The 12,828-nt window shown below is 39.7% G+C and overlaps 1 protein-coding gene across 3 annotated transcripts in view; it reads right to left on the bottom strand.

The window, feature by feature from the left end:
* Positions 1 to 12,828, bottom strand: part of BBS9 (Bardet-Biedl syndrome 9) — a 471,120-nt gene that overhangs the window by 26,832 nt on the left and 431,460 nt on the right. The gene's annotated exons all lie outside the window — the stretch shown is intronic.

The following is a 12,828-nucleotide window of genomic DNA, read 5'->3' on the forward strand; positions in this document are numbered from 1 at the left end:
GTGCGACCCCATGGACTGCAGCCCACCAGGCTCCTCCATCCATGGGATTTTCCAGGCAAGAGTACTGGAGTGGGGTGCCGTCGCCTTCTCCGATACATACACTGCTATGTATAAAATAGATAACTAGGCTCTCGTCAAGACTCCACTGTGCTGGATGAGACTTGAGCCCTAGGTCGAGCTAGCAATAAACCCCTTTATGCTTTTGCATTGCTGTGGATGTCTTATTCTCTCAGTTTTGGGGACTCGGACACTGGGCATAACATTTAGGGGCTCGTCCGGGATCCCGTTAACTGGGAAGAATAACACTCTCCCGGCAGAAGGTGTTTCCTCACTAGGAGGAGAGATATCTAAACACCGGTGTTAGTTCTGGTTAAGACCAGCATAAGGCCGAGGCTGGCATCATGCTGGGGAGGCGGCTGGCTCTGTGGACGCCTTGTTGGGTGCAAAATCTATCGTTATTGGTGAAAAAGCTGAGACTGACATCCTGACCTCTCGGGGTACTCAGGGGCCAGCTTGCCTGCCAATGGACCAGACCCAGCGGCCGCAACCAGGACCCTTTTGTCCCTGGTCTCCTCCTGACGCGGACAACTGGCCAGAGTGCCCCGACTGATAAAGATCAGATGCCTCATGACCTGTAACCAAGACTAGAAAAAGACATAATTTAAGAGACTGTCTCCAACATGGATAGAAAGACTTTTTTATCAGAAAAAGCTACACTACACCAGGATAAGAAGACAACGACATCAGAGGTAGACAGCTTCCCCGAGATGCTGGACCTGATTCATATGATCATTTATGTTTTCTTGACTTCTTAGACCTTTGCATATAAGTCAAATGCTTTTCTATCATAGGCCTGATCCTATACTAGTTTTAAAAATCAATCCAATTGTTGGGTTTGTGGCCAATTACCTGTGTCTAGTTCTGGGTTACCTTGGTAAATTTCTCTACTACCAGACTCTAACTGGTTGGCCCTGAGAAAATTTACTTAAAAATTATAGTCATATTCAGGTCACTATGGTATTACTAGATAAGATCCCCTCACTGGGCCAATTAATAATGCCTGCTCTGACTCTGGCTATAAATTTGAGCTTTTTTCTACTACCCAAGCTCAATCAGAACAAGAAAAGTTTCCACAAAGAAGGGAAAAATCTCCCACAATTATGGGATAGATTTATATAGATAATACCAGGCTACAATAATTTAGATGTAAAGTCTCCTCTGTTAAAAATAAATAAATAAATAAATAAATCATACTAATGATAATCAGTCTAGTAACACTAAAAAACTGGGCTATGTGCCTTATAGATGGTGCCAATATATAATTTCCCTGGAAGATAAAGATTCTACAGGACAGACTAAGTCAGATGACCTGAAGATATACTGGGCTACATCTAATGGAAGTTCTTAACATAAGTCTTACTTGTGACTTTACTAATAGTGCTGGCTATGTTATTTGTATTTCCCCTGTCTTACAAAATTGCTGTTTCTTACACTGTCATATGTGTGTATGAGGCCTCTAATAGAATAATATATAGTCCCATATAAGATCGATAATGGTAACAGTGTAACTCTAGATATGGCAAAAAACAACAAGAGGAAATATTTTCCTGGACCAAAAAGCTAATAAGACAAGTGGTCCAGAGAATTTTAGATACTGTTTTATGGCCTAATCCAGTAATAGCACATTGAGTGGCCTGTCAACAAAATCTTTGCCAAACCTGAGAATGGACATTCTCAGCACCATGGGATAAAATCGTCATGAAGTGCTCCCCCCCCACCCATAATCATGGTCAAGTTTATGAGCAAAAAGGGGCTCTGCCAACTGAAGACTGACACTCGCCATCTGCATCTACAAAGATTAAACCATGGCCGCTGCAACTGCTGACTTTCAACGCCCCTGAAAAAAGTTCAGGGTAAAAATCAGGAATGAGACACTCTGTGCTCTGGGAAAAACTGGCAGAACAGGCCATCAGATAGTTAGATCTTTTCAGGAAAAGATTTTATGAGTCCCAATTCTTGCATCTTCTCATATCTAGAGAAACACTGATGTCATTAACGGTAAAATCTGCTTTGGCTATTAAAAAAAGTTACAATTAAAAGTCAAAATAGAGTAGCACCGGTTCAGATATCCTGAAAAATAACTAGGTGATGCTATGGGTGTACTTTCAGATTACAGCTTGTATTGCTCCAAGCTGGGGCAGTCCTATGCCCCATTTTGACAGAAAGTTATCATAGTCATTGTTGCCTAGTTCCCTAAAATTAAAACTGAGCAGGACTCTGTGGGGCTCTGGAGTACAGATCTGCTCTGTGTTCTCCATTTCTTATCTATAAGATATAGACTTTGTTCAGCCTCCTTGGCCTTCCCTAAATTCCAAAGCATGGATTAAAACAATTGCTAATCAGAGAAGGGAGGGTCTACAAAAACAGAAACAATCAAAGGTTGGTGCAGCCTCCAGACAGAGTCCTGGTTCCTACTCAAAAAAATAAGCATAACAATGTCTTTGAGCCCCCACCCAGGTGGAAGATGGTAACTTCAGACTAAACACAAGATTCTTGGAGCACTGCTCTGTTGCCTCACCACCAACCAATCAAAAGGGGTCACAAACCCTGTTACCCTCACCCCAAATGTTGCCTTCTGTTTCCAGGGACCAGAGATGACCATCCTGTTAGGTCTCTTGTTTGGCCCTTGTCCATTTCATCTCTGAGAGGGGCCAACTAAATTGCTGCAACTACAAGGGTAAAAGCTGGTTTCAGGTGTGAAAAACCCCAACTTAGATCAGGTAGAGAGACTTCTGCTCTGCTAGGCAGGCCTACGCCCATGCACAGCAGGAAGAAGTTACAGAAAAAAGAGACCTCCGCCCCAATTCCCAAAAAGTATCTTGAGTATGAAGTCTCTCAGGGGGCCTATGTGCTGTGTTAGGGGAAGAACGTTGTTTTTATGTAAATCATTCAGGGATAATCAGGGAGTCCCTGGCCAAGATAAGAGAAGGGCTAAATCAAAAATAAAAAAAATGTCTCAAAATTGAAAAAAAAAAAAAAAAAAAATAAAAAAAATAAAATAAAATAGATAACTAATGAGAACCTACAGTGTAGCACAAGGAACACGACTCAAACTCTGTGATGACCTATATGGAAGAGAAAATCAAAAAAAAAAGAGAGTATATGTATACATGGGCTTCCCAGGGGGTACTGTTGTAAAGAACCTGCCTGCCATTGCAGGAGACTAAAAAGACACGGGTTCAATCCCTGGGTCAGGAAGAAACCCTGGAGAAGGAAATGGTAACCCACTCCCAGTATTCTTGCTTGGAGAATTCCATGGACAGAGGAGCCTGGTGGGCTACAGTCCATAGGATCTCAAAGAGTTGGACATGACTGAAGTGAATTAGCACGCAGGCCCACATATGTATACATATCGCTGATTCATTTGATGTACAGCAGAACTAACACAGCAATGTAAAGCAACTATACTCCTATAAAAATTAGTTTCAAAAATTAATCATCTTTCCACCTCCTCCAAAATATAACCTCTCCTAAAACTACGTATTTTATATGACTCTCAGTCCAGTAGATATACTTATTTTTCCTATACCAGAAATTACTAGGATTATCCATGTGGTCCCAGAGGATCCCTGGTTCTGTCACGAAAGATGGTAGGAAAAGAATAAAAGATACCAGGCAAATATCTTCCTGCTTCAGCTGCAGGATCTTATCATACAATTAGTAGAGCAGACCTCTGGACACGTATGAGAAATTGAATGAGTTCTTTCAGTTCTCTAGTTCTTGTTTTCTTCTCTGAAATTGTGCCTAATTCGTTTGGTGACTAAAGGAATAAATGCTTTAATATTTGTAATGTGCTTAGAAAAGTGTCTGGCACATAGTAAGCCCTACACAGGTATGTGCTGCATACCACAGTCACAGGGCTGATGAGAAGCAAGAGGCAAAGATTGCAGCAAAAACTGGAACTTAAAGGTTAGATTCAAAGTAAGCTCTTTAGCGTCTTATAATTACTGTTTGAGTTTTAAAATAATAAAACTATGTAACTGTAGAAGAAAATATAAAATATAATAACTTCCTCTGTAACCTGGGATCGGAGAAAATTTTCCTAATCATGACTGACATTCCAAAAGCAATATTCCAAAAAATAAGAAAAATTACACGATCCTTTCAAAGATACGTAAAGGTACATTTAACACTAAACATCTATTCATGATTTAAAAAAAAAACAAACAACAAACTCTTAGGGCTTCCCTGGTGGCTCAGGGGTACAGAATCTGCCTGCCAGTGCAGGAGACATGGGTTCAGTCCCTGAGACAGGAAGATCCCACATGCCATGCAGCAATTAAACTCACACACCATAGCTTCTAAGCCTGTGCTCTGGAGCCCTGGAGCCGCAACTACTGAGCCGTCACGCCACAAGTACTGAAGCCCACACTCCCTAGCTCCACAACGAGAGAAGCCACCTCAGTGAGAAGCCCAGGTACCACAACTAGAGAGTAGCCCCTGCTCTCTACAACTAGAGAAAAGGCCATGCAGCAGTGAAGACCCAGCACAGTCAAAATTAATAAACAGATAAAAATTTAAAAATCAGTTACCCTCAGTTAGATTTTTAAAAAGAAAACATATAAGCATTAAAAAAAAAATTTTAGCAAACGAGAAATAGAAGGAACTTTCCTTAATCTGATGAGAATATTTTATCTTCCTCTTTCTGTATTTTTCCCTATTCTTTTAGTTTTGCTAAAAATTATACTATTGTTGTTGTTCAGTCACTATGTCTGACTCTTTGTAACCCCTGGACTGCAGCATACCAGGCTTCCCTGTCCTTCAGTAACTCCCAGAGTATGCACAAATTCATGTGATAGAGTCAAATTTGTAAAAGTCAAAAATTAAGTATATTTGTTTATAAGTGGAGATGCTAGCCCTTATTTAAAATTTTTCTATTTTAATCATTTTACACTTACAAAAAAGGTTGAAAAAATAGTACAAGTTCCCATATACCCTTTACCTATATAACATCTTACAGAATCAGAGTTCAGTTCAGTTCAGTCACTCAGTCATGTCCAACTCTTCACAACCCCATGGACCATGGCCCCCTATCCATCACCAACTCCCAGAATTTACTCAAAATCATCTCAATTGAGTCAGTGATGCCATCCAACCATCTCATCCTCGGTTGTCCCCTTCTCCTCCTGCCTTCAAACTTTCCCCACATCAGGGTCTTTTCCAATGAGTCACTTCTTCGCATCAGGTGGCCAAAGTATTGGAGTTTCAGCTTTAGCATCAGTCCTTCCAGTGAACACCCAGGACTGATCTCATTTAGGATGGACTGGTTGGATCTCCTTGCAGTCCAAGGGATTCTCAAGAGTCTTCTCCAACATCACACTTCAAAAGCATCAATTCTTCAGTGCTCAGCTTTCTTTATAGTCCAACTCTCACATCCATACATGACTACTGGAAAAACCATAGCTTTGACTAGATGGACATTTTTTGGCAAAGTAACGTCTCTGCTTTTTAATACGCTGTCTAGGTTGGTCATAACTTTCCTTCCAAGCAGTAGGCATCTTTTAAGTTCATGGCTGCAGCCACCATCTGTAGTGATTTTGGAGCCCCCCAAGAACTAAAGAGCCTCTTGATGAAAGTGGAAGAGGAGAGTGAAAAAGTTGGCTTAAAGCTCATAGGACCACATGCCATGATCTTAGTTTTCTGAATGTTGAGCTTTAAGCCAATTTTTTCACTCTCCTCTTTCACTTTCATCAAGAGGTTCTTTAGTTCTTCTTCATTTTCTGCCATAAGAGTGGTGTCATCTGCATATCTGGGGTTACTGGTATTTCTCCCAGCAATCTTGATTCCAGCTTGTGCTTCATCCAGCCCAGTGTTTCTCTTGATGCGGTCTGCATATTTGTTAAATAAGCAGGGTTACAATATATGGCCTTGACTTACTCCTTTTCTATGTGGAACCAGTCTGTTGTTCCATGTCCAGTTCTAACTGTTGCTTCCTCACCTGCACACTGATTTCTCAAGAAGCAGGTCAGGTGGTCTGGTATTCCCATCTCTTTCAGAATTTTCCACAGTTGATTGTGATCCACACAGTCAAAGGCTTTGGCATAGTCAATAAAGCAGAAATAGATATTTTTCCAGAACTCTCTTGCTTTTTCTATGATCTACCAGATGTTGGCAATTTGATCTCTGGTTTCTCTGCCTTTTCTAAATCCAGCTTGAACATATGGAAGTTCACAGTTCATGTATTGCTGAAGCCTGGCTTGGAGAATTTTGAGCGTTACTTTACTAGCATGTGAGATGAGTGCAATTGTGCGGTAGTTTGAGCATTCTTTGGCATTGCCTTTCTTTGGGATTGGAATGCAAACTGACCTTTTCCAGTCCTGTGGCCACTGCTGAGTTTTCCAAATTTGCTGGCATATTCAGTGCAACACTTTCACAGCATCATCTTTCAGGATTTGAAATAGCTCAACTGGAATTCCATCACCTCCACTAGCTTTGTTCGTAGTGATGCTTTCTAAGGCCCACTTGACTTCACATTCCAGGATGTCTGGCTCTAGGTTAGTGATCACACCATCATGATTATCTGGGTCATGAAGATCTATTTTGTACAGTTCTTCTGTGTATTCTTGCCACCTCGTCTTAATATCTTCTGCTTCTGTTAGGTCATACCATTTCTGTCCTTTACTGAGCCCATCTTTGCATGAAATGTTCCCTTGGTATCTCTAGTTTTCTTGAAGAGATCTCTAGTCTTTCCCATTGTATTGTTTTCCTCTATTTCTTTGCACTGATCACTGAGGAAGGCTTACCAGAAAATTGATACTGTTATACCACTACTAGCTAGTTAACATACAGACGTTATTCAAATTTCAACAGTTTTTCCACCAATGTCCCTTCTCTGTCTCAAAATCCAATCTTGAATTCCAAATTGCACTAAATCTCCTCAATCTCCTCTAATCTGGGAGAGTTCCCCAGTCTTTCACAACCTTGACATTTTTAAGACATACTGATGAGTTATCTTCTGGAAAGGTTTTCAGTTTGGGCCAGTCTGATGCTTTCTTGTGCTTATATTGGGAATATGTGTTTTCGTTAAGAATAACAGAGAAGCAATTCTTGTGCCCTTCTCAGTGCCTCATATTGGGGGTACATGACGTTACAGGTCTTACTGTAAGTGATGTGAACTGTGAGCATTTGGTTAAGGTGGTGTTTACCAGCTTTTGCTGCTGTAAGTAGTATTATCCCCTCTCTATTTAATAAACACATTGTGTGAGACTATGTAAGTACCCTGTTTCTCCTTAAACTTTCTTCCTCTGATGTTAGCATCCACTGGCGGATCTCACCTGAGATAACTGTTATATTGGTGTTTGTCTAATGACGTTTTGTTCTTCCTTCACTCCTCCTACATTTATTAATGGAAGTTTACTATAAGGAAGAGCTGTCCCTTCTCCACTTAGTTATTCAATTATTTATTTACACCAATGAGTTCATGGTCATTTGGTTTATTCTGTGGGTTATAATCCAATACTATCATTGTTGCTCAAAATTATCATTTTGTTGCTCAAAATTATTCCATATTTGGCTGTTAGGATCTGCTTGAGGCTGGCTTCTCTGCATTTTGAAGTTGATTTTGGGTTTTCTGGCATAATAAGATGCTTCAGGCTCATCTCGTGTTTTCTTGCCTCTGGTCTGAAATCAACTACTTCCCCAAGGAGCACTGATTCCTTTTTTGGTTGTTGATCAAGTTTTAACATTTCCAATTTTTTTGGTCTAGTAGACGAAAAAGCCATGACTATTCATTCTTAATATAAAACTCCCCTGCATTTGTATGTCCTCTGAATCTTGAGAAAAGCTTTTCCACACTGAGTGCAATGTTTGTGATAAAGTAAGCAAGTGAGAAAAAAAGAAAAAGTGTTAGTCATTCAGTCGTGTCCAACTCTTTGTGACTCCATGGACTGCAGCCCACCAGATTCCTCTGTCCATAGGATTCTCCAGGCAAGAGTGGGTAGCCATTTATTTGGTGGTGCAATGGTAAAGAATTCTCCTGCCAGTGCAGGAGAGGCAAGAGATGCAGGTTCAATCCCTTCACTGGGAAGATCCCCTAGAGTAGGAAATGGCAACCCACTCCAGTAATCTTGCCTGGAAAATTCCTCAGACAGAGGAGCCTGGTGGGCTACAGTCCATGGGGTCCCAAAGAGTTGGACACAACTGGGCGCTTGAGCACACAAACACACGCACTACCTATATAATTAACCTTGTTCCTTTTATTACAGATGGCAACCAAAACTCGGGCACTAGGAATGCTTACTGCTGTTAGTATGTCATTGTTTCTAGGCCTTATCAGCAAACAGAGCAAGGGAACACTAGGCATACTCACCAAGTGCAACACACGTGCATCTATTTTACTTTTGCATCCATGCTTCTGTACATATATCTTGACAGATATATAGTAAAAACTGTGAGTTCATACAACTACCTGTGCTTTCAGTCAATACTACAGGGTTTCCCTCCTGTAATTCTAAACACAAAGCAGCTTCAGAACTGATAACCCGCATCTGTATAAGAAACACTAACTTGATAACTGTATTTGCCATTAGCTTCACCACATCCAGTCAAAATACTGTTTTCCAGCATTACCCAGGTTAGTGCTTTTCTTTAACACCCTCTTCAGTGTGGATATGCTATTTATTCACTACAGAGTTAGAATCTCCTGCTATATTTTGTATTACGTTTTGGTTTCCCCCTACATCCTGGTTTCATTTATCTGTTTTCAGAGAGGAAAACATTACTGTGGTTCCAAACAGTCAAGGCAATATACAATATACAAAGTCAAGGCAATATACAAAGGTGATCTTGGAAAAAAATTGTTCCCTCCTTACCTCTGCTATCATGTTCCTAGGTCCCCACTTCTTTCCATTATCATTCCTGTATTGGTTTCACACAAATGAACAGACATGTATATTATCTTATATATCTTCCTTCTTACCATAAGGAATGATTTACAATACTATTCTGTATTTTACTTTTTTACTTAACAGTATATATTGTTCTATATGTTTTGAAGTTCTCATTTGAAATTAGAAGAGATTCTGAAACTGAGGGCATATGCGACACATGATAAAACTGGCAAAACCACCATGAAAACAGTAAGGAAAAGTCACAGTAATTTATTTACACAGTCAAGAAATACTTTTCAAGCACACACTATATTCCAAGAATCGTAAGTTTCAACATCCTTAACCTTAAGGAATTTACAGCCTAGAGGGGAAAGTTGAGAGTAAAACAACAATTCTAACACACTGGAGTAAGTGCTATGATAAGGATATGTTATAAGGGTATGTAGGAAAAACACAAAGTGTTTATTTGGTGAATGGGAGGAAGGAAGTGGATATGTCAGAGCTTCTGGAGGAAATATTATGCAAACCAAAATGTGTAGGTGAACGGGGAACTGGCTGGGCAAAAGTACTAAGGTAGGAAGAGGCAGAACTGCAAACATGAGGGCTTGTCCAAATGTTTAGAGTAAAAAAATTTCAGCTTGTTCATGTCATGGAATGGGAGACAAGGCTAGAAAAGCAGGCAGTGATGAGCTCATGAGGTGATGAAGAGCCTGCTACCATGGTGAGGAATCTGGACTGAATCCTAGAAACAATGGGAGCCACAGAAGTTAAGATCTAAGCCAGGGGTTTCCTTATACATAGTGTGAAATGCAGAAAATGTATTGAAGAAGACAGAGGAGGGGAAATGAGAACAGGCTGCTGCAACAAAACAAATGTAGCTACAGTAGTGACCTGCAGTAAACTGGTGGCAGTGGAAATAGAACTGGTTTGAGATGAGATTTTATGAGTTAAATAGAGTCTCGCCTGGGCAGCTTCATTGGTGGCATATTAATGCTGAGATATGAAATATTGGGTTGGCCAAAAAGGTCATTCAGATTTTTCTGCAATGTCTTTTGGAAAAACCTGAACGACCTTTTGGGCCTATTTGATACAAAGAGAAGGCTGGAGTAGGGTGAGATATGGAATCTGATGACTTTAATTTCTGAAAATGCTGAGTTTACAGTGCATACGTCACACTTCAGGGAAGAAGCCCAATGAATGTTTGGATGTATGGATCTAGAGCTTGGGAGAATGTGGCGAGGACACAAATCTGGAAGTCATCAGCATATGGAAAGTAACTAATGACAGAAATTAAAATCAACCAGTCAGTAATAAGAGAGCCAAGCACAGAACCTGAAGGAATAGCAACTTTTCAGGTAAATAGAGGAAGAGGGGCCCACAAAAGAGGCTGAGAAGGAACAGTCACTGAAATGAGACAACCAGCAGAGAGTAGTAGGGCCTCATATAGTTATTTTTCTTGCGTTCTTAAATTGTAGCTGTTTTATACTCTTAACATGAAGGATCTAATATTTGTGCTTGCAATTTTCTTTGGAAAAATGTATCTCTAATTTGTCAAGTGCACATTCTTCTTCAGTGAAATTTTAAGCCAATTTAGAATCTTTCATTTGAAAGTTTTGTCTTTATATTAAAAACATATGTATTTTATAAACTTTGGCAAAAAATATACTGTATACATACAGTAATGACTCACTAATTCACTTTGTTTTTAAAAAAATGACTGATAATAACCAGAGCTATCAAAATAGCAAACAAGTATTTAAATTTGAAAGACGCTAATTCTTTTCTCTCTACCTTCCAAATCATAGATACTATTTTGAAATAAAACAACAGAGCACCTCTTCTTAAATTTTTAGGTGAAGAAGTCCTTATTAGAAATGCTTGGCCCTCTTTATTACATGTGAACTTTAAGGCTCATGTTACTCTCAAAATTTATTCTCTAGCAGGAAACAAGTTTCTGCCTGTAAGTTATTTCCTGAAAGACCTGTATATATTAAGGATGTGTAATACATACATAGAGATACACATACATATATATTGCAATATAAACTCTCTCAAAATTAGCAAAAGTGCAGATGTCTTTTTCAAGAAACATTCCTGATGTTACTGCTTAGCATTTCGTCATCACCAACCTAGCATTATTTATTGCTATTTAGTCACTAAGTCATGTCGGACTCTTTTGCAACTCCATGGACTGTTTACCAACATCTAAACGATAATGAGAACCAATCTTTCTCATCAGTCTATATCAATATTGTGTCCATATAGATATACATGAATGGGTAAATGATAAAGGAAAGTCTGTGACCTACAGGCAGAAATCAACAGAATCCACGTCTAAAGGAAATAGACATTTGGAGATAAAACTGGCCCAGATGTTAGCAGCAGACCATACTCCCTATGCTTATTTCCAATAATACATAAAGTGATACAAATAAGATCCTGGGATATAGTCCCTTCCACTTCCCACCTTGTGGCTGTATAAACAAACATTTTGTAACTGCTGTCTAAGAAGTGTTCTGATTTATTTATAGCTATATGTTAGAGTCATACTTAAACAGATACTTCATCTGGAGACCTGATAGCTTTAATGCTTTGTATTGATCTGGGCTCTGCTTTTGACCCTAACTGGATATGCGTTGCTATGCAAGTCTCCAAGTCAGCCCTAAGGATGGGCTGTTAATAGTTCAATAATGACACGCATGTCTTTCTCCTTCACTGGCAAGAGAATATCCAGAATATCCAACATTTATAGAAATTTAAAACAGTCACTTCTATCTTCATGTATTATGGAAAAAACAAACAAAAAAGAAAGGGGGTCAAGAGAAAGAACAGAAGAAAATAAACTGTTGAATAGCATCATTTTGTTGACTGTGATGGACTGAGGAAAGAGGAAGTCATTAAGTGGTACTAACGCACTTTTAGACAGCTTACCAAGGTCTTAGTCAATAAATAGGTATTAGCTTATTTCTCTTTAAATCATGTTCTCCTGAAACTCTACTAACCAACTTATGTGATAAGACCAGGCTTCCTCTTACCAAGTAGGCAAACATGGGCATGCGTACTCACTCGCTTCAGTTGTGTCCAACTCTTTGTGACCCTATGGACTGTAGCCCACCAGGCTCCTTTGTCCATGGGATTCTCTAGGCAAGAAGACTGGAGTGGGTTGCCATGCCCTCAAGAGGATCTTCCCAACCCAGGCATCAAACCCACATCTCCTGCATCTCCTGCATCGCACACAGATTGTTTACTGCTGTGCCACTGGGGAAGCCCATAGGCCAACATAGTGGGTCAGAAATGACTCCAAGTTTGAGACCCTAGAAAGCAGGATAAGTGGTAAAAATAGGTAGTTCTACATGGAACTATCTCAAATACTATAGGAAGGGCAGATGGCAAGAGGAATTACTGAGCATCTATTATGAACCAGATACTAGGTTAAGGTACTTTATGCATGTTATCTTTGTTGATATTTCAATATACTTGTAAATTAAGCATTATAGTCATTTTAGAAATGACACTAGAATGGATACATGTATATGCATGGCTGAGTCTCTTCGCTGTTCACCTGAAAGTACCACAACATTGTTAATTGGCTATACCAAATGCAAAATAAAAAGTTTAAAGTTACAAAAAAAAAAAAAAGAAAAGAAATGACACTAGAGCAAATGATATACAATTACTAGGTAGAATCTGCAGAGAAGGCAATGGCACCCCACTCCAGTACTCTTGCCTGGAAAATCCATGGATGGAGGAGCCTGGTAGGCTGCAGTCCATGGGGTCACTAAGAGTCAGACACAACTGAGTGACTTCACTTTCACTTTTTACTTTCATGCATTGGAGAAGGAAATGGCAACCCACTCCAGTGTTCTTGCCTGGAGAATCCCAGGGACGGGGAAGCCTGGTGGGCTGCTGTCTATGGGGTCGCACGACTGAAGTGACTTAG

The sequence above is a fragment of the Ovis canadensis genome, chromosome 4, assembly GCF_042477335.2.
Source record: "Ovis canadensis isolate MfBH-ARS-UI-01 breed Bighorn chromosome 4, ARS-UI_OviCan_v2, whole genome shotgun sequence".
Lineage (NCBI taxonomy): Eukaryota > Metazoa > Chordata > Mammalia > Artiodactyla > Bovidae > Ovis > Ovis canadensis.